Source organism: Ambystoma mexicanum, chromosome 6p, assembly GCF_040938575.1.
Source record: "Ambystoma mexicanum isolate Mex_15411 chromosome 6p, UKY_AmexF1_1, whole genome shotgun sequence".
In the NCBI taxonomy this organism is placed as follows: Eukaryota; Metazoa; Chordata; class Amphibia; order Caudata; family Ambystomatidae; genus Ambystoma; species Ambystoma mexicanum.
Window position 1 is genome coordinate 1,492,202,328 of NC_090935.1, and position 26,197 is coordinate 1,492,228,524.

The window sequence follows — 26,197 nt, forward strand, 5'->3', positions numbered from 1 at the left end:
TTTTGTGGAGCAGATACTCTTCCAAGCCCCTTCGCTGTAGGATCATGGGTCTGCTTTTGACAGAATTCTGCCCTTTATTGTCCAGAACACATGGCCCAAATTGGGAGCACATTTTCAGAAATGTGTGCATTGTATATGGGCATAAGCGTGTGAAGTTTCATGCTTTTGGCATATATTCATTTGGAGTAAGACCATATTTTCCACTACTACTTCCCAGAACTCTTAAAATGTACAGTCAGAATTTAGATACACAAATATGTGATTGTTGTAATTTAAACAATTTTCAGTGGTAAATTATATGTCTTTAACAAAAATGTTTCTTTGTGAATGTCCAGCCCCAAAGGGCTGTTTGTCTCCGCCTCCTCCTGGCTCTCTGCAGTTAGAAGCAAAACAAGCAGGTAGAACACTTATTCCAGCTTCTAAACCATGGGATTTGAATAGTTACAACCTAGGTTACTCTTAATAACAGGTCACTTAGTTTTCAGACATTTGGTTTCAGTTGCACAAGTTTAAATCTTCTGATGCAAGCTACTAACAGCTGTCCACAAGCGGCCGCTGGTACTGCGCCCAGATTTTGACAGATTTCACAGGCAGGCACTTTTCTGCTGTGAATGTTTTGATGACAGATTCCGCTTTTCTGGACATTGTCTGTTCATAATGATTTCTTGAATGAAGTGACCTGTGACACCCAGCAAGAATATTGGATGTTTGGTGGTGTTTTGGACAGGCATTCTGTATTTTCAGCAACCAAGAGAAGATTTAAAAACAAGCTTCTGGATTTCTTTCAGCAAAGCACTGCCTTTCATGCAGTCTACATGTTTACTAGTTGGGCAGCCCAGTGACATGTTTCTGCAGTGAGGTCTCCGTTCCACCACTGACAACGTGCATGGTAGATTTGGCAGCCATCTTTTCGTGTTGTAAAGCATGATTTCCATAGGTTTTGGCGCGTATAGGGGTTTTGCGGCCATTTTGATGATTCTGGCACCACCATGACACAGTGATGCCGCAGGGAAGAGCATAAGTGGGTTAATAAAGCCCCCCCTCTCGACTTGAAATTTGACCGCCCGTCAAGGGGAAGTCGGGAGATTGTGATGCTCAGTTTTTCTTTTTGATCCAAGTGGAAAAATTTGTCTGCTTCTCCCATCAGTGCTGGATCGACAGGTTCTCCTCGCCAGTTCCGGATGGGAGCATGGAGCGATACCCAGGCCCCTTGAGCCTTTACTCCTGGTCTCCGAGTGGTCCTCCTTGGTTCTCGGAATCCATGGTTTCAGTACTATGATGACAGAACAGAGCATGGTTATAGACAATTCCCCACCACTATTCATGTAGTGGGGCAGTGCATACATTTGACAGACAATTGACAATCTTTCCCGCTTGTAATTATTACTAATTTTAACAGGTGGAATGGTTTTTAATGGTTGGAATTTTCTAGGGATCTGGAATGTCCCCCTCTGGGTCTCCAGATGGCTCCTCTAGTTGCCGCAGAGTATGCCTAGGATGGCAACACTTCAGCTGGTTGATGTGGACCCACTTATCTTCCCCTTTTGCCTTTGGGGATTCAAATTTTGTAGGTGACTGGTGTGATTCTGTTTACAATTTCAAAAGGACCCCGCCAGCTAGGAAGAAATTTGCACTGTTTGGCCTGGTTCCTTTGGAAATTGTACAAGTAGACCTGGTCTCCTACTTGGCATTCTTTTCTAGTTGTCTTAAGATCATAGTGGGTCTTCATACTGTCTGGAGATCTTTCTAGATTCTGCTGAGCATAGGCAAAAGCATGTTGAAGGTGTTTTCTCAGATTCTCAACATACTCATGAGTTGTGGAGGCATTTATCAAGGTCTGCTCTTGGGTTCTGTAGAGCAGATGCTGGGGAAGCATCATCCTTCGTCCAGTCATAAGCTCAAACGGTGACATTTTAGTTGCAGAAGAAGGGGTAGATCTGGTGGACATCAGGACAAGAGGTAATCGAATTTCCCAACTTGGCCCAGAATCTGCCACAAACCTTTTTAATATGCTCACAATTGTCTTGTTGTATCTCTCAACTCCACCACTAGAGGTGCCAGTAAGAAACATGTAGTTTCTTTTTGACCCCAAGTATCTCCCACATCTTTATCATCACTTTTCTAGTGAAGTGGCTACCTCGGTCTGACTCAATCCTTTGGGGTCGTCCAAAACAGGAGAAGATGTGGTTGATCATCAGGGCAGCTGCTGTTTCTGCCTTGCAATTTGGGGCCGGGAGACATTCCACCCATTTAGTGAACAAGCATGTCACGGTCAACATGTACTTGTTCCCCCTAGAGGAGAGAATCATGGCCTGAGAAAATCGACTTGTAAATCTGACCAAGGCAGTGTTATCTCCCTCTTTTGGAGGGGAGAACGGTGTGTGAGTGATGTTAGCTGAAATTGTGTACAAACAAGACACCCCTTCAAGTATTGGTCGAGGTCCTGCCCTATGTGTGGCCAGTATGCAACCTATCTCAAGATTTCTAGTGTCGTATCAAGCCCCTGATGACCTGCTGTGGCCGCATCATGGGTGTAACTTAGCATCAGGCTTCGCAATGAGGTCGGGACCACCCACTGGTCATGGCCAGCTATGGATCTCCTCACCAACAAACCGTCTTGGATTCAGAACATTTTTGGACATTTCACCAACACTCTGAGGTCCTCTTTCCCAATGTAAACGGTATCCATCAGGGGAAAGTTCTCAGGGTCCTCAATGTGTTGATAAAACTTACCAATTTTTGGATCCCCTTTTTGAGCCGTAATCAAATCAGCATCTGGGGTCTCATTACTCCATTGTGCAGTTGAGAGTTCATTGTGAGCATTTGTCTGGGACCTAGTGATAGCAGTGATCTGGATTTCCCTCAATGGGGACACAATCTCAAGTAGATCCCCTTGAGTGGCTCTGGCTTTGGCCAGCTGATCAGCTAGGTCATTTCCAGTTTTGTCTGGTCCCTCTACTTTAGAATGACCCTTTTTCTTTTTCCAGTAGATGGTCATCCCATTCGAGGTGACCAGATCATCGATATTTTGTATTAATTTTCCATGTTTCAATGGTTTGTTATTAGCACATAGCATGCCTCTGGTTTTCCCGTTAACCAGGTGCTCCACGAACCCGTTCCGTACATAATCTGAGTCAGTGATTATGACCTGTTTGTGGAGTTGGTGTTGGACAGCAGTGAGGATGGCTTGATGCACAGCCATCAACTCTGCCAATTGACTACTTCGGGGACCGATTTTGTACCCAGCGGAGGGTTCTGGGGCATCATTCACCCATGCATTCCCTACACCGGCCACAAGTTCTTTTTCCCCGTTGTTGTTAACATGGTAGGAGAATCCATCTACATAGACAGTGGGATTTCTCTCGCACTTGTCTTCTTCAAAGACTTTGTGTGGGGAATTAAGGTATGCCTCCATGTTGTCCTTGATTTTAAGACTTTCATCCTCAAGACAGTTTTCTCTGGCACCATCATGCAAGTCAACCAGACCTTGCGCGAGGGGACTCTTCTTGTTTTGGCCATATCTGACCTCCACAGGAAAGCCTTGCATTGACAGAATCCCGGAAGTAATTCGGGAATTACTCACATTTCCGTCCCGGATTCTGTCACTTTGGAGATATTGCAGAGGCTGGTGTGGAGTCTCCACTATGATGTGTTCCCCCTGGATAAACGGGCGGTAATTCTTCAACACCCACACCATTGCCAGGAGTGCCTTCGCACAATCGTTGAATTTTACCTCCACGGAGGATAAAGTCTTACTCGCATAGGAGATTACTTTATTGACCTTGTCATGCTTTTGATATAATACTGCAGTCAAGCATGTAGCTGTCATGAGGCCTGCCCCCGGGAAGCCAGACCAGGCCCAGCAACCCCGGAAGCAGGCATCATGCCATTTGAAGCATGCCCAAAAACCCCAGTTCGGGGCTGTTTGGTTGCAGTCCTGGCGCCTATGGCGCCAGGCTCATAAGGATAAAGTCAGTCCTGGCGCCATGGGCGCCAGGCTCATTACAGAAAACTTACCTAATGCAGACCATGCTGCATACTCACCTGGTGGAGACCATGCTGCACGAAGCCACAAGCCAAATGGAGCTTAGGAGGGACTATTTTACCTAGGGGACTAATTTTTTCTCGGGTGGGGGCTGTGGAAGAATACTTACCTGGGACTTCTTCCTAGGCTATTTAAACCACGCCCGGACAGCCACACGTGCTTCGCGTTATTCTGTATTCAGCAGCGTAACGCTCACCGTGCCTTCAGCATCTTCCAGTCTTCAGCCACGCCCGCTTCAGTCCAGGACCACCTGGAAGCAAAAAGAAAAAAGGAGAAGTGGTTCAAACTTCAAACCTTACCTGAATTCCTGATCCATCGCGCCGCCGATCTTGAAGAAGGAGTCATCGCACGCGCATCGTCACGCACCTCGCAGCGCCGCACTCACCATCCAGTGCAGCTTTTCCTCACTCCATCGCAGGCTCAGCATTTCCACACCGCTCTCCGATAGCTAAGGGGACAAGAAAAGCCAGGTGAGCACGGGAATGCAAAAGGGCAATACAAACTACCCCCAAAGACTTACCGGATTACCACGGGGGGTACTCACCTCATCTCGGGTCGGCGCAGTTACCTCTGCATCACCGCCGCACCCCGGCCCCTAAGGGGAAACCACTGGACGTTACAAGCAACCCCCAAAAGACTTACCTAATTTACCGCAGGGGGTACTCACCTCATATCGGGTCGGCGCAGTTAACTCTGCATCATCGCCGTACCCCGGCCTCTAAGGGGAAAACCACAATAGACTTACCTGACTCTCACCAACTGCCCTTTGGACACTTCGTGGTGGTTAAATCGGCAACCTACAAGGAATCGGAAAGAGTGAAGATCAGACATTTGAACTCTTACAAACCATTGGATCCTAGAGTCAATACTGGAACTCACCAATTCCTCCACGCCAGTGAAGTAACTGGTTGTCTACGCGCCCCTGCGCTCGATGCAGGATGGAGAGCCCACCTTTCTAAACCATCAGGTGAGAACAAGAGGGAACATCGGGAGTGGTCAGTGGGCAGACAACGGGAGTGGAAGGTGGGTTAACACTCCAATTACGGGAGGTTAATTCCCTTTCTCCTTTGCAGAAAGACATTCATACGAGCCGATAAACGAAGTAAGCGGGGGTGTCCAGTCAGTCATCTCGGCTCTACGTGGCACCAGGCCGGTCCAGATCGACGTCCCCGTGGGAACCAGGTGAGCGTAACAGTATTTAAGAACCCTGTCTCCAAGAAGAACTCATTGTTTTTGACAGGGTGAACCAGGCAAGGCGCTTGTGAGAGGCTTCTTTTGAGTTGTCTTACTGCCTTGGCTTGTTCTGGACCTCACTCCCACTTGACCCCCCCCTTCAAAAGATGGATCAGGGGTCTTGTGAACTGTGTGTTGTCCTCAATGAACTTTCTACTGTAATTAGTTAGTCCAAGGAGGCTCCTTAGTTCCCGTAGAGTTGTGGGGTCTTTTATTTTCTGGAGTGCTTCCACTTTCTTTTCCTGGGGACAGAGACCCTGAGGAGTAATCTCATGCCCCAAGAAATTGACAGGGGTTCTGCACCACTGTGCCTTTTGAAAAGAGAGTTTTGCTCCGGCAGCCCTCAACTGTGTCAGAACATAACGGATCTCTGTTATGTGTTCCTCCACAGTTGAGCTTTTGACTAAAACATCATCTACATAGGCCAGGATACCCCTTTCACCGTGAAGAAAAATGTTGAATTAATTGCCGGAGTTGATGGATCCGAAGGGAATCCGGGTCCAAGTGTACTGCTGCCCCCCGAAGGTAAAAGCCAGCTTGTGATGGTCCTCCCTACTGACAGGTACAGTCCAGTACCCATTGGTCAGGTCAATTGCAGTGAATACCTGTGACCCTTGGATCTGGGTAAGTCTCTCACAACCAGGACTAATGGCAGGACAAAGACTGATATGTTTAGAAGATTTCTTCTCTGTGAAAGATAGTGAGCTAAAGACTCTGGGTAAGTCTCTCACAACCAGGACTAATGTCTGGCAGAGGGACTCCCAGGACCCCCCTTGTTAATTTGCATATGCAAGTAACTTTGGGTCTCACCCTCAGTTACTAGGGGAATCCAGACGTGGACCCCTTGCTCACTATTCTTAGAGAGGCACAGCTCCTCCCTACTGATGAGGTCCAACCAGACCGAAACACGTGTCTGGGGATGCTGTTGGTACTCTTGTTTAGAGGAGAATTGCCTAGCATTTCGGTGCTGGACTGCCCCAGGGCAGGACAAAGACTGATATGTTTAGGATATTTCTTCTCTGTGAAAGATAGTGAGCTAAAGACTCTGGGTAAGTCTCTCACAACGAGGACTAATGTCTGGCAGAGGGACTCTCAGGACCCCCCTTGTTAATTTACCCTTGGATCTGGGCCAGCCCTTGGTCAATGTAGGGAAGAGGCCATCAGGAAGTATGGACCTGTTTGTTGAGCTCCCTAAGGTCAGCACAGAGTCTACACTGGCCGTTTGGTTTCAAAATCCCGAGCACCGGATTATTGAAGGTGCTGTGGACTGGACGAATCATCCCACAGGACTCAAGGGTCTTAATTATTTCAGTAAGGGACTGCATTGATGCGAGAGGCAAGCGATATTGCTTCACAAACACTGGAGTCATGCCAGGGTCCATGGGAATTGTTGTGTGGTTGTCAGTGCGACCACAGTCATATGAGTCCACCGCAAAAATATCTTGAAAATCTAAGAAAACTTGTTTACATTTTTTGCTTTTGCTCCAGAGTCTCACAGGCATCAGCTAAGTTGACTCTCTCTTCAACCATCTGCCTGAAGCCTGGAAAGACTTCCAGTTTTTCTATCTCAGCGGCCTCCTCCAGCTAGGTGGAGAAGTCCCTGGTCAAAGTGCTGATTTGGACTGGTGGCTTCAGGTGGGGAAGGCAGTCCTTGCGGACTTGAAAGATCACCTCATCCCTCCTGAAGTCACAGGTCACATCTTCCTTACCATAAGGGCAGGAAGTGCACACCAGGAAATTCCCCCCATGCTAGGTGAAGATCCTGTCTGGTGTTGCATCATCATCACTATCACTATCAAAACAGTTCTAGGGGATTGGTCCTAACAGTTCATTACCTAAATCTATGGAAAAATGTCGGTCATCAACCGCCATTCCAATAATGGTGCCTGCGGCCAAAGTGATACTCTTTAATTCGCTGTTATCCACCCCTATTGGAATGGTGTTGTGTTCTATATTGACTAGTGGTGTTGGGTTTACCCCCAACCCTTGCTGTTGGAAATGGGCATTAACATGAATATAGGCGTCAGGGGTTTTCGGTTTCTGTCCTCTTTTAATTTTTACTTCCAGTGAGAATTGTCGGGTCCGTTCTGGGATGGTGACTGCCTCTCCAATCTGAAGTTCAACTGCATAAGGCAGCAGTTGAGCTGACCTAAATACTTTCTCTTGGTCATCAAAGTCCATGGGATTACCCGCTAATCGGGACCAAGCTTTGAAGTTTATTAGGTCCAAACTAATGGCAAAGTGATTGAGAATGTCACTGCCTAAGTAAAATGCAGCAGGGACATCTCGCACAACCCAACAATTATGGACTATGCCCTTGTTGCCTATGGAAATTCTGAGCATACACCTGCTAGGCAGGAGATGTTTGGAATTGGGTGTTTCCAGGTCCACTTCCCATTTGTCTATCTGTTCAAATGTGGGAATGGCTGGATCTTTTGGAATTTGTGGAACATGGATTCGCTGATGAAGCTCTTACCGTTGTTCACACACACTCGGACGAGAACAGAGTCCTTCCCTTCATTTAACTGAATAGGGATGAACAACTGCTCTCCAATTTTCTGAACATCAGCCACACTTTGAGCTGATTTCTCATCTTTCCAGTGTTTCCTTCCAGTGTGGAATGACACCTTAGGCTGGAAGGAAGGTTGATCTTCAGAAATAGAGAGGACTCCCCATCACCAGTTTGTTGTTCTACTGCAATTACTGTCACGTCTGGGTTTTGATTTTTGTGGAAGTGAAATTCTATTTGGTCAGGTTTTTGTTCACCCATGTGACATGTGCCGTTTAAACTAACATGGTTGATTCTATTTTAATTTTATTGGTCGGCTAGACAATCTATGAGGGGTGACAACCTACGCAGGATGTCATTCCCTAGTAAACAAGGGGTGCCCTCTGGAGTCACAACTATGACCGGGTGCTTCACCTTGTGTCGCCCAATTTTAATGTCCAAATCTGCAGTCCCCTCGATGGGAATTTCCTTCCCGTCAAAGTTCTGAAGTTGTCCAGGAAGAGGGGTGAGAGGAATTTGGTATTTCTCCCCCCTTCCCAAATTCAGTTGATCAAAGGCCCTTTTTGACAGAAGGATAGCTTGGGATCCAGTGTCCACCAGTGCCAAAATTGTACACTGCCCCTGTATTTGGACCAGGGCATAGAATCTTCCCTCCTTTTCCTCAAGGATGCAAAGATAATGTACATTTTTGGACAACTGGTGGGTTAGTTTCTTGGTTTTGGATACTGACAGAAAGGTGATTAGGGCAGGAGTCTGTTTGTGGTGTTTGGAATCTGAAAGAAAAAGGTGACAGCAAGATATGGGGGATGTTTTGAGTTCCCCTGGTTCTGATTCTGGGCTGCTCCCCCACCCCCCTTTTTGGAGGCAGTCGCCAGGATGGGTTTGAATCAGGGGATTTTCGTGCTGGTGATTCTGGGGTTTGATGATGGGCGGTGCTAACTCGGTCCCCACATCTCCCCAGTCTGGATTTGGATCCTTTGGGACCCATTTTACTTTGGGAGGAGTTCCCCCATCCCTGAAGGAGAAGATCCTTTTCCCAGGATCCTCTGAGGATCCCTCTCCTTCAAACTGGAAGATTTGTATGTCTTCCACAAAATGGGTCTTTTTGGGCTCTTTATTACTCCTACCCCCCTCTGTTCCTTGGGTTGCAGATTGTCGGGGGCAGGAACTTTTGGTTCTGGTTCCTGGGTTTCCAGAAGCTTTCTACAATTGGGGAAGGAAGCTTCCTCCAAGGCTTTACACCCCCCTTCCCCTTGTGCCTCCTCCCTGGGAACCGGTGGGTTGTCGGCGTTCTTCTCCCGTCATTTCTCTTGAGCACCAGATCCTGGATTTGAGGCATGCTGAGCCTCCATGCTCATCTGAGAGTTCTGTTGAGCCCTCAGCATGCAACCCAGATCCTGTGCCATGTTCTGGACCTGGTGCTCTAGTTGCAACACCCGCTCTGACTGATTCGGGTCCTCATGTCTCCCCTGGGCTGATCCTGGGAAGGGTAGCTATCCCTTCTCACAAAATACCCCGTGTTAGGGAAGTTTGGGTACCCCTCCACCCTCGGCCTCCCCTCTCCCGGATTGGGCTGTCTGGGCTCAGGAAAGTGGGGAAGGAAGGATGGGTTGTTTTGGGGGTTGAAATTTGGCGGGTATCTAGGAAAGAAAAGGGTCCTGTGGCGCTCAGAAGAGTCTTCTGACTCTTCCTTGCTCCCAGGATTGGCTGAGTACCCCTCCCCCCCACTGTCCTAGCTGGGAAGAGGTTTTTTAATATACTCTTAGTGGGCCTACCCTCATGGAATTCCCCACTAAATTTTACTGTCTGATCTCTGGATAAGTGATATTTCTGAGATCCATTTCTCTGATTCTCCCCTCATTGGAGTCTCCCTGATCAGAGAATAAGGCCCTAGCAGTTGGGAACCCATACACAGATGCCCGCCCATCCATTTTTGGGAGGCGCTGACCTCTGAGCCCCATATTTCCCCTTAGGTTGAAGGCTGCCTTCCCTGTGGCCCTCGGCTCATGTGCACCAGTGGACATGGGGGTGGCAGAGTCCATGGAGTTGAAGAGATGAAAATCTCTGGTACCAGGGTTCCTGAGGTTATGCTCAGGTTTTTCCCTCTCCCAGCGTACCTCATCTCTCTCAGCCCCTACTCCCTGTTGATATGCAAGAACCTGACCCTTTTGATCTTCTATCAAGGCCTTACTAGTCTCTATTAGTTGTTCCTGCATAGCTACCTGTCAGTAGAGCCTGTCATTTTTCTCACAGAGATCCTCATTGTCTCTCTGTACTTCCTGTGTAATTTTGGAGTATTGGGCCAATTTCTGCTGCAGGAGGGTGACCTCCTGAGTCCTGTCCTTACTGGCCTGGTCATTCTTTGCTAGAGCATCTTCCACCCTCCTGGTGTGCTCTGACAGTTTTTGTACTCTTTTTGGAGCTCACCCAGTCCCTGGAGGGCCAGGTGATTTTCTTCCATCTTGGTTTTTAAATACCTGACCTCCTGGCCTAAGGTGTCCCTTTCCTGAATTGGAGTACCCCTCTATGCAGCCAGGATGTCCCTTTGTTTTTTGAGTGCACCAGCTTTCTGGCGCTCTTCATCAAATTCAGTCTGGGAGTCAAGGTCTTTGAGAATTAATTTGTTATTTTCTTCTTTTATCTCATCAATCTGATTTTCCAGGATGACTATATGCCCTGTGCAGGCCCTATTATAGTTCACTTGCTGCTCCAGCTTTTGGTGGCTCCTTAGTAGAGAGTCCAAACTTTCCTGACACTCTTTTTTCAGCGCCAGTACTTTGGTAACCTGATCTACCTTCTCTTGCTGCAGGATATCCAGATCTCCTTTTACTTTTATCAGGTACTGTCTGGTTTCATTCTCTGATTCTTGGCTATTTTTTAGCCTTTGCTCTGCAGAGTCCAAATCAGTTTGGGTTTTTTCTAATGATTGTACTTGCCTGTTTGCCAGATCTAGGTTTTTGGCATATTTTTCCTGTATTGCTCCAATGTGGAGGTACAGATATGCCGCTATTTTGGCAATTTTACTTTGCTCTTCTTTTACCTTAGGGGTCATGTACAATTCACTAAGTGCCATGTGTAACGGACCCTGATCCTGCCATATATCTAATCCTGTGGCTTGTTCTTTGATTTCCTGCAACCAAACATTCTGATCCCGCTCTGTCCATTCACCCCTGACAAATAATTTGTGCAGTAGGTGTTATTTTGCCATATTAATTTCTGCTGGGGTCGCTATTCCTGAAATATTAATTTCCTTTCTGATTTACAGGAGTTATTTTATTTTTGCAAAACATACCAACTCCTTAGAGCGTTCCTATTGAAGGGTGTTTTTACAGTGTAACACAGTGTGGTAGCCCAACAGGGTTTATGTACCCCATCAGTTAGCACGCTGTATTAGACTGTCACAAGTGGTATGTCTAATTCAGAAATCTCGTGACGAGGCCCCAATCTGTATGTGATTTCAATCCGGCACTTCACCTAAGTCAATGCCTAGTGTTTAATGCACAACTGGAATCCATATTTATTTTGTGTCTAAAAGTTCTTTTATTCTGGTTGATGTACCACTTATATCACGCCCCTCTCTTGGAACACCCCAGGTCACACTGAACCAGGAATCAGGCTGGTTTGCAAACGTAAAATATTCATTTGTGTAGTTCACAATATAATCACACTATGTTTAATGGTTATACAACAATCACCAATGGGGTGATGTAACACTAATCAATCTCTTTAATCACAAGGGGTAATAAATAGTGAGCAAAACAATGCAGCACAGAAATAATACTTTTTGTATGTTCAGATCAAATAGCAGCATGGTTACTATTTCCCCCTGCACACCCCTCAGCCCCCCCAGCAAACAATGTAAAGAGATTGGAGGATAGAGAACTGGTATTCAGGAATGCAGAATTCAAACAAATGTGTAAATCCCAATTTCCCCCCATCAAACACAAGAGAGAAACAGAACTGATTGGCAAACCATCAAAATGGTTTTTAAAGTTGTCGGAGAATGGAATGGGTAAAACACAAAATATGGGCTAATTTGCTGAAATTGTTTAAATTCTAATGGGAGCCACTTTGGATAGTTGCAGACAAACTCTAACAATGATTTGACACTAATAAGCAATGTGAAAACTTAAAATTGAGGTTGGGTGCAATCAAAAGCTGATTTACATGTTTTAGAAATGTCCTAAAACAAAATTCACAGCAAACTTTTCCGTGCACAGTAATCGTGATTGCGGAAACACTATATGGTTCAATGGAAAGCTGTCGATGTGAGCTACAAGCAGAAGTTGAAATTTCGTTTCTATCATGTAAATTGAGAAAGTTATGGACGTTTTAGTGGAGGCCGATTTTGTGAGATAGGCGCAAGAATGGGAAAACAGGGATGCGCTTTCAAAAGACAAACAGGATTTCTTCACACTAGGGGATGACTATGAAGAAGCAAATACCACACGGAAGCACAGCCACTGGACCAAGCGCCATTGGATCCGGGCAACTGCCTGCCGAGGAGCTTGCCTTCTTCAGATGAAATATATGAGCGCAAAGATATTTAACAATACTAGTACCGAAGGAGATAGTAGGGATAATATAGAGAGTTTAGGCAATTCAAAAAGATTTCTAACAGTGCAGGTTCTGAAGACAAGATCGGATGGATTTAGATAGGGATAGACTATGTATAGTACATATGCTAGTGACACAGTCCTATACTATGGATATTCACTATATACGTTTTGAACAGAACCGTCAGGAATTCTGCTCCATCAAGATTTCTGGACAGGAATTCTGCTGGGCACACCGGACTGGACTGGGTCTGCAATCAGCAAGGCGCGCTGGTCACCGCACAACAGGACTGGACAGGATCAGCACAGCACGGCACAACTGGATTGGATCTTTTGGTTCTGGTAATAATTCTTTTAGCAGGAAAGCAGCTACAGCACAGCCTGGCGGTTTCTTTTGTTCCTCATAGATTTTGTGGGATTCTTTCTGGTCCTGGAAACTCAAGGCCTAGTTCAAAATGGTTCAACTAATGGAATGGGCCTTTCTGCTTGCCAAGTTTCTGGAGTCAGGAGCAAGGAATATGGATGGATCTGCTTCAGGGTGCTTCACCAGGGTCAGGATAGTGGGTGAATCTGTGTGTCTTTCTATGTCCTCAGATTTCTCTATTTATGCATACAGTAAAGGGGTGTGTGTGTTGGATTACCCTAAGCGCACCACCTAGGCAGGCTATAGGTTAGAATCTCTTCTCCCCCTTGATTGGAGAAGAAAACAGGGTGTCACCATGATGATGTGGGTTTATGAGTCAGAGAATCCTCCCCTTGTCCCTTTGAACATAAAATCTACTTTTTTGTACCATACATATTTACATGTGTCCAATCTTTATAACAATAAAATATATACATCACATATTTTGTGGAGCAGATACTCTTCCAAGCCCCTTTGCTGTAGGATCTTGGGCCTCTTTTGACAGAATTCCGCCCTTTTTGTCAGGAACACATGGTCCGATTTCTGAGCAAATTTCCAGAAATGTGCACACTTTATATGGGCATAAGCGTGTGAAGTTTCATCCTTTTGGCACATATACATTTGGAGTAAGACCATATTTTCCACTACCACTTCCCAGAACATGTCACACAGTTTTGCTGCCTCTTAAAATGTACAGTCAGAATTTAGATTCACAAATATGTGATTTTTGTAATTTAAACAATTTTGAGTGGTATGTTATATGTCTTTAACAAAAATGTTTCCTTGTGAATGTCCAGCCCCAAAGCGCTTTTTCTCTCCCCCTCCTCCTGGCTCTCTGCAGTTAGAAGCAATCTCCGCCCCATTCCATCTGGGAGAGGCCGTTTATGACTCTTCACACTCTGCATATCCTTTCAGCCAGAGGAAGTCCATTGTCCTCTTCTGCTGCAGCCCAAGTTCTCCTCCACTGATCTAATCATCACAGAAGTGTGATTTCCTGGTGGAGTGGAGCAGGAGGGAAATGCCTGGCCTTTGTGAGGGAAAGCTGTGGAACTGGTTTTAGCCTTAATTTAAATGTCATTCTGTTACATTTTTTTTACTTGGTTTAAAACAAATTTGCAATTTTCAAAACAAGCAGCTAGAAGACTTATTCCAGCTTCTAAACCATGGGATTTGAATGGTTACAACCTATGTTACTCTTAATAACAGGTCACTTAGTTTTCAGATATTTGATTTCAGTTGCACAAGTTTAAATCTTCTGACGCAAGCTACTGACAGCTGTCCACAGGCTGTCCACAGGCGGCTGCTGGTACTGCGCCCAGATATTGACAGATCACAGGCAGGCACTTTTCTGCTGTGAATGTTTTGATGACAGATTCCGCTTTTCTGGACATTGTCTGTTCATAATGATTTCTTGAATGAAGTGACTTGTAACACCCTGCAAGTATATTGGATGTTTGGTGGCGTTTTGGACTGGCATTCTGTATTTTCTGCAACCAAGAGAAGATTTAAAAACAAGGTTCTGGATTTCTTTCAGCAAAGCACTGCCTTTCATGCAGTCTCCATTTTTACTAATTGGGCAGCCCAGTGACATGTTTCAGCAGTGAGGTGTCCGTTCCACCACTGACAACATGCATGGTAGATTTGGCAGCCATCTTTTCGTGTTGTCGCAATTTCCATAGGTTTTGGCGCGCATAGGGGTTTTGCGGCCATTTTGATGATCTGGCACCACCAGGACACAGTGATGCCGCAGGGCAGAGCATAAGTGGGTTAATACATCCCACAGCAATGGATATTGCTTTGGGACGTGTGAGCATAGACTGGAGGGTAGTTGAATGTTTAGGGGGTAATTGCAAAGGAAGAACAGGTTTATGGATTTGTCAGAGTTCAGTGCAGAGGTTAGGGCAGCAAGGGAATCTTTGCAGGCGAGGAGTAGGGAAGGTCTCCGTAATTAGAGTCAGCGGCGTAGGCTACGGCACATGTTTGTCTTGAGGGTCTGAATTTCAGAAGTGATCCAAGGATGACGACGGTGACGGGAAGGTGTGAATGTGCGAGCAGGAAGGTGTTGGTGAAATGGATTCATAACTGTATAGTGAAAGTCAGAGAAAGTACGGTCAATGGATGAGGCATGAATAGGGGATAGAGACAGGAGAGAGGTCCTCACACCATCAAGGTAAAGGGCAAACTGCCTACATTTCATCTTAATCATTGAAAAAGGGAGATGAGAAGTAGAAGGTGGAGGGTCTGAGATGTTAAAGTGAACAATGGAGTGATCAAAGAGAGCAGACTCAATTGAGAGGTCTGAAGAGGCGAGTGAATTAGAGAGAAAGACAAGGTGAAGAGAGTTCCCACCAGAGTGGGCAGGATGGTCGTGTAGGATGTAGAGGGAATGGTCAGAAACGAGGGAGTTAAGTAAAAGGCAGTTGGCTGCAGAGGGTATTGGAAGATTAAAGTCCCCCAGCATGACAATGTGGATATCGGTAGGAAATGACTCAAGGAGACGGCTCAGGTCAGGGAAGGAGTGTGGAGAACCAGGGGGTTGATGGAGGGTCTGAACATTGATAGACATACGAAGAAGGACTTGAATGGTGGAATATACAAAAGAATGAGAGTTGATGTCATAGAGGGTCGTGGGGCAGTGTTGAGGGCCTCATTGATATGGAACCCCACACCGCTGCCCAACAGGTCTGAGGGAGTGGGAGAAGGTAGTGTAGCTGGTGTGGACAGCTGCTAGTGTAGCAGAGGCATGAGGAGAGATCCAGGTTTGTGTGTAGCAGAAGTACAAGTTGAGGGTGATAAGAGTCCAAGTGATCAGGGATCTAGGAAGACTTGTTGCAGAGGGATTGTGCATTCCAAGTGCCAAATGAAAGGGTGACAGGAGGTGTTGGAGAGGAGCAGGCTTTGTGCCTTATGCAATGTTGATCAATAAGGTTGGAGGTCCAGGGAGCACGGGAACATCTAAATTGAGGGGTGTGAGTGCAGGAAGGAGGAAGGTCTGGAGGGTAGAGTCTGATGCAGAAATTAGACCAAGTTGAAGCTGAAGGCTATAATCGAAGGGAACGACAATAGTGAGTAGAAGGATGAATGGAACAAAATCAATATGTCTGATGGAGGGTTGAAGAAATAGGCAAGTAAAGACAATGAAGAAGGTGTGCAATCCAAGAAATGGGCAGTGTAGGAGGATATGCATAATGGGAAGGGGTGGATCGCTAACTGTCAAAAAGCAGGTGTGCATTCTGAGTTGGGCTAAAATGGGACCATAGGTAACCAAATGACTGTCCACAGACCCAAAACAGCAATCCTCCTTGGTCCTGTGAAGTGGCTGAATCTCCATGATGAATGGATAGTCAATGGATGGATTGTCTTGCAGGCATTGTCCAACTACTGCACAATTAACTCCAGTGATAACGCTTTGAGTAATCAGTCATCAAAGGATGGGGAATGTATTCCTCTCAGATGAAAAGAGCCTACAATTGGGCCAAGAACCTTCATGAAGACCTGTGGTGCTTACTGTGGTGCAGGCTGAAAGGCAGGTATATTAGTTGGAAATTATCCTTGCCTACAGTGAACCACAGGAACTGTCAATGAAATTTCCAAATGGGCATATAGAAGTAGGCATCCTGAAGATCCAGCAATGCCAGGAAGTTCTTGTCTTGTATCAGGTGAATACGATGTCAAAATCACTCCATCTTGAAGTGTTGAGAAATCACTTTGTGATTTAGGATCTTTAGATCTGTTATCTATCTCTGCTTCTCTGAAGGTTTGGGGACTAGAAACACAATGGAATAAACATCCCTCACACTCCCTTTCCTGGATGTTCTCCTGATAGCTTTATTTTGGAGTAATTCTTGTATACTCTGTCCCATTGCTTTCCTCTTGGCATGCCCTCTGGGGACAGAAGTATGAATGGCCACAGAGGGGATCAGACGGGAGCTACATTCGATCATGTATCCCCTCGAGCCAGCTTGTTGGCCCAGGCATCTCCTGAGTTCTTCTGCCACTCCCTTCAGAACCATCTGAGGTCGACCTTGCACTGGCCTGAAATCAAAATGTCTGTGGTGTTTTGCCAGGTGATGAAGGATGTCTGCTTTGCTGACCCAATTTCTGTCCACTTCCCTGCAGCTGTGGGATGCATAACCAAAGGCCTTTGGCTTGCTACCTTTCTTAGAGGAATAGGAAGACCTCGGTCTGGGATTAAACTTCTTCTGGAGCTTCCAAACATCTTTTGCAGCTTTAAAGACAATATGGACTTTCTCCTCCAGGGAGTGTCTGAGCAACATCAGGTCTTCAAATGAAATCTTCATCGCAATGGACTTCTGGTATGAATCAGTGTGGCAGTCTTTGATATGAAGGTGGTGAAGACCCACTACAGTGGAACTAATGGCCACCTAGGGCAGTCTCTGCTGAAATAGACGAATATGTATTTGTATTTATATTTCATTAAGATTTATATAACACTTCAGCCAAAGCACTGCACACATTTGTGAATTATGGTACAAAGAGTCTGATTACATCAACTGTTCAGGGTATTCTTAGAGTGAAGGAAGGAAGGCAGGATTTTACATGAGAATAGATGTGAAGAGATGGAGATGAGAGAAAGTCCAGTGGCATAGAATTTAATGGCTTAGGGGCGAGAAGAGAGAAAGAACAAAAACAATAGGGGGCACAAAGGGGTTTAAGGGAGGCTAAGAGGTAGAGGTGCTGAGGACAAAGAGAGTGAGAAGGGGCATAGAAGGTTATAAGGGCAGCAAGATAGGGAGGGGTTAGTTTGTGGTAGCACTTAAAGACAGAACCCAGAAAATGAAAAGGACGAGAGTCACCATACTGAAGAATAGAGAAGCTTAGAAGAGATAGGAAATTGATACACGTGAGGATAGTGAGAAAAGAACGTGGATAGCAGAGTTGCAGGCTAAGGAAAAAGGCATAAGGAGAGATGAGAAAAGGTCCAAAAGAAGGGCTGATTAATAATCGAGGCAAGAAAAGATAGTTGCAGTGATGAGGAGATTAGTGGCATGGAAAGATAGAAATAGAGAAATCTGATCGAATGTTATACAGTTGGAAACGGTAAGTGTGAGCTGTAAAAGAGATGTGAAAGGAGAAAAAAAGGGAGGAGTCAAAGAGTACACCAAGGTCATAAACAGAAAATGAGAAATGGAGCAAGGAAGGAGGGAAGTTAGGACATGGGGGAGGGAGAGAAGGGGAGGACGGTGTAAAGTATAGAACTTCGGTTTTGAAGGAATTTAGGAGTAGGAAGCAAGATGATATGCAGGACTGAAAGGCAATCTGAGAGGGGCGAATTAAGGAAGTCAGAGAAAGGCATGAAGGAAAAGGAAATCTGGGTGTTATCAGCATAGAAATTGAATGATAGATTGAAGGACTCAATGAGGGAGAAATGTGAAATAGTATAGATGGAGAAATGCAATGGACAAAGTACAGAACCTTTTAGCACAAAATAGAGAAAAGAGCGAGGGGAAGACCTTTGGTCTGCCCAGGAAATAGAATAAGAGCGGGCAGAAAAATATGAGCTAAACAAGAAAAGGATAGTCAGAAAACCTCAAAGTAGCGAGGGCAGAGAGCAGTGTGGGGTGGTCAGGAAAGCTGCAGAATGTTGCAGGAGAATAAGTATAGAAGAAGATTTGTTGTGCTGGGATGAAAGAAGGGAGTTGGTGACATGAAGAAGAACAGTGCCTGTCGATTGGCTAGGATGGAAGCCATTTTAGGTTAAAGAATGGGACAGGTTGATGTATGAAAAGATTTGGGAATCAATAGCTCGCTGTTAGAGTTTAGAGATAAAAGGAAACAGGGAAATAGGGTGGACTTTTTAGAGCAATGAAGGATCAAGAGAAGGTTTTTTGATAATTCAAATTACACTAGTGTGCTTAAATGATGTAGGGAAAGCTGAGGTTTACAGATGGCATAGAGCAGAGTTAAATAAAGAATCAGAGAGGCATAGATTGAAGGAATAAGAAGAGAGGGAAGTAGGTTAAGGGGAAGCCATAGAGTGAGTGCAAGCAAGGACGAAATGGGTATCTGAGTCAGAGAGAAGAGACTATTTAGGAAGGAATGGGAATGAAAGGGAAGCCGAGGAATGGGATGAAGGAAGGGTATGTGGATGAGGGATAGAGAAGAAGTATGTGTGTAAGGAAGAGAATTTAAGAGTGAAGAAGTCAGTGAAATTAGAGGAAGATATGCAAGAGGTAATATTAGAAGGGTCAGGAGGAGGGAGAGGGAGTATATGGTTGATGATTTGAAAGGGGTGACAAAGACGTTGAAAAAGAGAGGAAGTGAAAGAAAAGAAATAACTTTTTTTAGCAGGGAGGAGTCATAGGAAGCGTGCAATGTTGATAGGACAGGGAGAACAGACGGGTTACAGGTTTTCTTACAGCGGCGTTGAGCTTGACGCATCTAAGTACGGTTAAGAATGGACGTCGGGGGAGGATAACAGCTGCAACATTCTCGCATTGGAAGCAAGGCGACATGGAGCAACACAGGTTCGATCCCTGGGTCCGCGCTTAGAAACCTCTGGGTATTAAGCACGTTATAAATAACCTATCATATCATATACAGGGGTGAGGTGTTTTTTGAGAAGAGAGAAAGGGACGAGGTGGTGTGAGGATTACAGGGTGGCTGAGAAAGAATTATGGACGCAAGTAGAGGCATGACTGGGGGAAAGATTAGGAAGAAGTGCATGCGAAGGAAGACTTTAGGAGAGGAGGAAGCAGGAGAAGTGAGAGTAGGGGGTAAGGCAAAAAAGAAAGAAAGAAATAAATGACCGTTATTGAGGGTGTGTTGGGCAGAGCCCCTCCTTTTATCCTCTCCCTTCAATAACGAGTCACCACTGTATGTGCTGGCTGCCGGCAGTACATGCTAGCAGCCAGCATGAGGAGCAATGCCCTCCAATTAGTTTCTGTCTGCGCATGTGTGGTTGGAAGGGGGCTTTTTGGAGCTCTCTGCTGCCCTCTCAGCCCCACATGCACAAATCAGAAGGGCCAAGGAGATGTGCAAAATCACGTCATAGATGGGGGAGGCCCTGCCTCGCCCCACCGTGTTCATTGCATTGGGAGTCCCAATGCAATGAACACAGTGAGGCGAGGCCTGGGAGTTATGGCCCACCCGCTATTCTTGCCTGTCATTAGCTGGGGTGGGTCTGGAGCTGCTCACCCCACCCAGAATGTGAGGGGCAATTATAGAGGGCAGGGCCACCCACAGCACGAGGCAGCTTCTGGAACCTTCACTGCTCGACTGTCGAGATGCCTTGAGCTAGCACCTAACCGCTGCAGTTAAGTCAATTGTCTCTTTTTTTGTTTTCGTTTTGGCCTGGATCCTGGAGCTGGAGGAGGCCAAAACCGTTGCAATGTCCAGGCCTTTAAGTTTCAAATATTCCCATTGTGGACTCCCCTGGCCAGGGGAGCCCATATGGAGAGAGCTGCCCAGCCCTCTGAAGCCCTTAGCCCGGGGGAGCCCATATAACTTCAAGTTTCCTCCCAGTGGTAGCCGTGGCTGGGGAAGGCCAGGACTCTTATAACGAAATTCATGGCAATTATGATTATACTCGTCCGTCCAACGGAGTATATTCATAATTGGCATGAATTTTGTTTTAAGAGTCCGGGGCTTCCCCGGTCCAGGGGGTAGCGCAGGAAACTTAGAACTAAATTCATGGCAATTATGAATATACTCCATCCGACGGAGTATATTCATAATTGGCATGAATTTCGTTTTAAGAGTCCTGGGCTTCCCCGGCCTGGGGTGACCGCACAGGAAACTTAAAATGAAATTCATGCCAAAAGGCTGGCACAGTTCAGTAGGCCCACCTGCAACAGGGCCTGCACCTGCAGTCAGCAGAGTTTTTCTTTTGTTCCCTGAGTCCAGGGATTCAGGGAACAAAAACGAAACATAAGAAAATACTGATGGCAAGCCACGCTGTTTGCCCAGCTCTTCCGGCCACATAGACATTCCACTCGTACCCCTTCCACCACCCCCACTGCTGATTAATAGGCAGGTGGGGGGTAACGACCCCCCACCTGGCCATTAATCAGCAGTGGGGGGTGGAGGAAGTACGAGTGGCTGTGTTTTGGCTCACAAACCATTAAACATATTCTTCCTTCTTATCTTGAGACCACCCACGGACAACCCTAACTTTGCCGCAAAACTCACTGATGCTGTAGCCAGCCTAACCATAAATCATGACAACATTATTATTCTGGGAGATTTCAACATCTGGTTTAAAAGAGCAAACTAAACCAAAAATTACTCCCTCAGCGCCCTCCTCAAAACTCTCCATCTCAAATAAATGGTGAACTGACCCACCCGCAGAGCTGGACACTCCCGCAACACAATCATCTGCAGGGATGGGCTCTCTGCTACTGCCCCACTGGTACCAATCATCTGGAGCAACCATCATATGATCCCATTTACCGTTAGAACCCCACCCCGTACAATACCCAAAAACATAAAGCAACAGACGTCAAACAAAAGTAACTGTAAAAGACTTGTTGTAGAAACACTACCTCAATTACTAGAAATCACCAAACCTGATACATCCAAACTAAACAAAATGACGCCGGAAACTGTTGAACCTTCACACCAGACACGTTAGACCAATTGACACCCTTAAAAATCTTCAAACCCACACTGAAAAAAGCCAGATGGCTCACAGTAGAACTGAGAGAACTCAAGAAAACAAACCGTAAACTAGAAAAGACATGGAGGAAAAAACAACATAATATGTTTTGAGCTGAGTGGTGAGGCTGGAGGACCCATGGGGTTCGATTACACCACCTGCTAAATGATGTAGGAATAGGGTGGGTCCCAAAGACTCCCCTGACCGTTAGTACCCTATCTATGTATTTATTTGTGTTTTATAAGGCACCCACCAACTGTGAGCCCAGTTGAATGATAGTGCTTCCAAAGCAAAGGAAAGGGGAAGTGTAAATGTGTTAAATTAGTCTTTTGGAAGAAATATGCTCCATAGGCTAGGTAGACCTAAAGATATTAAGTACATAGAACAAGACAGAAAATGTGCCACATGGATGTGATGTCTCCCTATCAACCCCTTTGGGTTCCTGGAAGGAGAAACATAGTGTACCTGGGAGAGAGAGGGACCGTTAAAGGGCAAAGGACAGATGATTGGGAATAACAATTGCAGGAGGGCAAATCTAGCAGAGCCTCTAAGTAACCCCTTTCCCATAACAGGTTTCCTAAGCCTTATAACCCCTGTGATATATAATAGCCTTGCTCTATTTTTATGATGGGCCCAGACTCATTAGGGTTTGGTTCAGATCTGTGCATTCACAGGATGATTCCAAATGAATCTCACATGTGCTGCATTGAGTTTGCTCCTGCCATACTTGTCACTGGTACATTTGAGGAAAGCACAATGTGTGCATTATTCCAGCTGCAAATGCATTTGCGGACAAGACAAGGCTTTGTGAACCAGACCTTATGTCATTTCTCCCTTTTAATTTCCTCCCCACACTCATATTTATTTAAAACTTTATTTAATTTTCTATGTAAACAACTCATAATTTGAAGGATATTTCACCAAATGGAAAAGAAATACGAATGCAAGCAAAAGGTAAAAAATACAAATAAACCACACCAGAATGAATTTGAATTCATATCCTAAATATGGTACAACTGCCATAAAGACAAAGACAAATGAAAGTAGGCTGTATATTGAAAGTAACACAAAAGGCAACACATCCTATAGAGGTGGTGGGTGTTAAGACCATGAATCACAGTTACTACAGATGATAAAAAAGAGGATAATGGCATCTGGGGTGATGAACAATATTTAGTTCCAATCTACAGGCCTAAGCTGCAATTGAGGCACCATTTGTCTTTAGGTTTGGCTGTGGAAGTTATAAGGTCGCAATACAAGTGCTCCTTTAAAATACAAAATCAATACCTTGTAACTTTTAATCACATGAGGAAGCTGAACCTTTAAAAAATGCTATCGCTATTCATCTCATCTTTGATTAAATAAAAGACCTCAGACTGCCATTTTACAAAGCCGTTGAGGAAGATCGCTTCAATGCCTAAAAATGGGCAAACAGACAATTCTACTTCCAGCATCTCACCCAAAAGTCCGAACACTTTGTTCAAAAGGGGACCACACATCTGCAAGAGCAAGTAAGGTGTACGAATTGTTTTTAATTTATTTAAAAGGTATCATAACTTCATCATAAGTCCTTAACCTTTACAACATAAGAAGTACCTGATATACTTTCCTGCTCAAATGTTTTCCCTTCTCAATCTCTTTTGCCTCACAGAAATTTCACTCAGTTTAGTTAAAACATTTAAACACGTTCTCTAAGTAGGTAACCAGAGCGATGATTAACAGCATTCTGTTCCCTTGCATACAAATGTTCCACCAATGATCAAAGCAGCGAGTTTTAAACTCTTCAAAGAAGGCTCCCAGCATCTCAGTTCTATAGCAAGTCACAGCTTTGCAAAACAGGACCAGATGTTTAAGGGTTTCTTTCTCATTCTTTGCTTTGCACAATCTACAACTGTCGCTCATTTTCCTATCTTTTTCCCGTAGAGCCAAGATTTCTAAGGTGGGACACAAGTTCAGGCGAAATTGCATGTATTTAGATCTAATCCAACTGCTTGGACACTTTGTCAGATATCTCAGAAGAACATTGTAAGGCCTGCACACAACGACGTCCTGAGGGCAAAGTTTCACTTGGCTCGCTTTTCCTTGCATTGAAATCCATTTCTTTCTCCACAACTTGAACTTTTATCGAGACTGGGTTGGTCAATAGCTGATCGTCTGTCATAGCTAGGTTTCTCACTGCGTCATTCCTGTAGATCTTGGTCATGACCACCCTAGATTGCCTTTTTTTAGTATACCAAAGCCTCTTACTGGGGTACCCAAGATACAGTTCCGAAACAAGGACAGGTTTTTCCAGGTGATCTGTGCATGCATGGAGATTAAACCCAACTCTTGTTTTAGCACTGAATTGGGGACACGATTTGGAAGATTTTGCACTTTTTTTTCCAGAACTGGCCTTCAAGGCTATCCCATGTTTTTACTGCGATTGCCACAAAGGCTTCAGCCCCGAAAGTTACCGTTGGCACTACCTTCATTTTACAGAAGGTTAGTATAGGGATAATCTAAAATTTCCCAATTCCTTTTTGAATCATTCTTTCTTGATTTTCAAATGTTTTTATGTTGGCCGTAAGCACGTTTACTTGGGGTGCGTCTCTCAACGCCATGCTTATGCCACTCCGGTAAGGATGTGACTTCCATCAGCCTTTCGTTTGCAATATAACACACTTTTTTGTACGAGTTTCTCCCTCTTGCTAATTGAATTGTAAAAATCCTTGATTTCTTAACGTTTACTTTCAGGATGTTTTCTTGTACATAGGAGTACGGGGCGTTTAGTTGGAGTTGCAAAGCCACCAGTGTTTCATCGATTAGGACCAAATCGGCCGCGTATAGTAAGTGATGGATTGGTACCCCATGTGATAGGTGGAAAATGCCTTATTTTTCTCAGAGTAGCAGGAAGGTCCGATAGGAACAGGTTGAACAAAGCTGGTGCCAAAGGTCAACTCTCTTTTAGTCCTCTTGATGCTGTTATTAAGCGAGACAGGATGCCCCTTTGGTCCAGCTTTATCTGCAGCTTTGTATCTGTGTGCAGATCTTTGATAGATTCCAATATGTCCCACGGGTAACCACATTTGGTCAATTTAATCCAAAGCTTATTTCTATTTATTGAGTCAAAGACCTGTGTTAGGTTGATAAAGGCCAGGTATGTCTTTGTATTGTAGATGGTAAGCCGCTTTTTCGAAAGGTTAATTAATCAGGAACACATTCAATGACGTGTCATTCCCCTGACAAAGCACGACTGCTAGGTGTCCAGCTGCCTGACTGCCAATATCCATGAATCGAAGTCTGCCAAAACTAGTTTGGCGAATACTTTTCCACCCATGTCCAGAAGTGCAATGGGGCGATGATGAGTACGATTCGTCCTGTCGCCCTTCTTAAATATCAGGACCACTATGGACTTTTCACAGGAGGCCGGAACTTGCTTTAATTTCTTAACATGCTCAAATAGTGTCCTCAGAAACTTAACCCAGAAAGTTCTGGTTCATCATTTAGGATGGCATTCGTCAACCCATCGGGTCCTGGAGCTCTTGAATTACTGGCTTTGTTAATGAGTAGCCCCATCTCCTCTTCATTGGTAGGGAATGTCCACTCAGAACCATGATCAGGGACCCTACTACATGCCACCTCTTCTTCCTCGTTAAACACATTCATGAAGTGGTTAATCCAGCCCTCTTCTGCTACTGCGTTGGTTTGTAATGAAGCTATCAGGGTGTTTGTTGAGGTCAGGAGTTTCCGGATTTCTCCCATTTCATTTTTGAAAATGTTGTCCAACTTTGTTCAGCGTCTTCCTGGATCATTTTATATTTACAGTCTTTTACCCAGTTTTTGTTTCCTGGATTTAATTAGGTCAACAATTGTCAGACTTTTTCCCGCTTTTAACCTTTTTATATCTTGTTTCATTTTTCTCTTCTCAACCACTACTTCTAAATCAAAACAATGTTTAAGAGCAAAGACACAGTTTGGTCACATCCTTCTTTTTTCTTCAAAGGCCATCAGCAGTTTGGGTACTCCAAGATAGTGCTTCCATTCCCATTCTTGACAGTTGGGAGGTCATTGAATTGCTTAGTTAACTTCATATTTCTTGAGACGCCTATTTTTAGTTGATTAGATCCTTAGATGGTCACTGTCGGGCAGGGATAGTATTCTGTTGGAGATCAAGGCAGATCAATGCATGTGAGTTTGATTTTATTATGGTCACTTAAGGCTGACATAATTATTTTGAGGGCTGCTACCCAAGGTAATAGATTTCCTGAAACAAAAACGTGATCCAGTATCTTGGATGAGACACCCCACTCCCATGTTGGATAGGCGGGAATATCCTCCCTGGTTTGGCCATTTAGCAAGTGCAAGTTGTTAAGATGGATTTCTAAACTCTGACCTGGTGGGCAGAAGTTTAGGAGCCACGATAGTTTGGTTGAACAAGGGAACCTTCTGGAAAAACCAGACCAATCTACGTTAACTTGGCAGGTGGTCAAGACTAAGTCTCAGGAGGGCGGAGAGTGATCGGAAGACCACAATGAGTACACACAGTAAAATTCCATATTTTACCATTAGACAGATGTGTATCAAAATGCATTTATTATAGGCCTTTATAACAACAACATGATTAAACCACAGCTATCAAGAAAACAATTACCACACACGCTTATTCACTATGTAACATATATACAATAATGTGATTAGCCTAATGCTGATGGTGGGGAGAAAATAACCACAACCTGCAACAGAAAGGGGCTAGTTCGGCACATATATCAGTTTAGGCAGTCCTTCATCAACAATCCCTAACTTATGTAGTCCAGCCCTTTGAAGTGATGACCCTAATGCCCATGGCCCCTAGTAT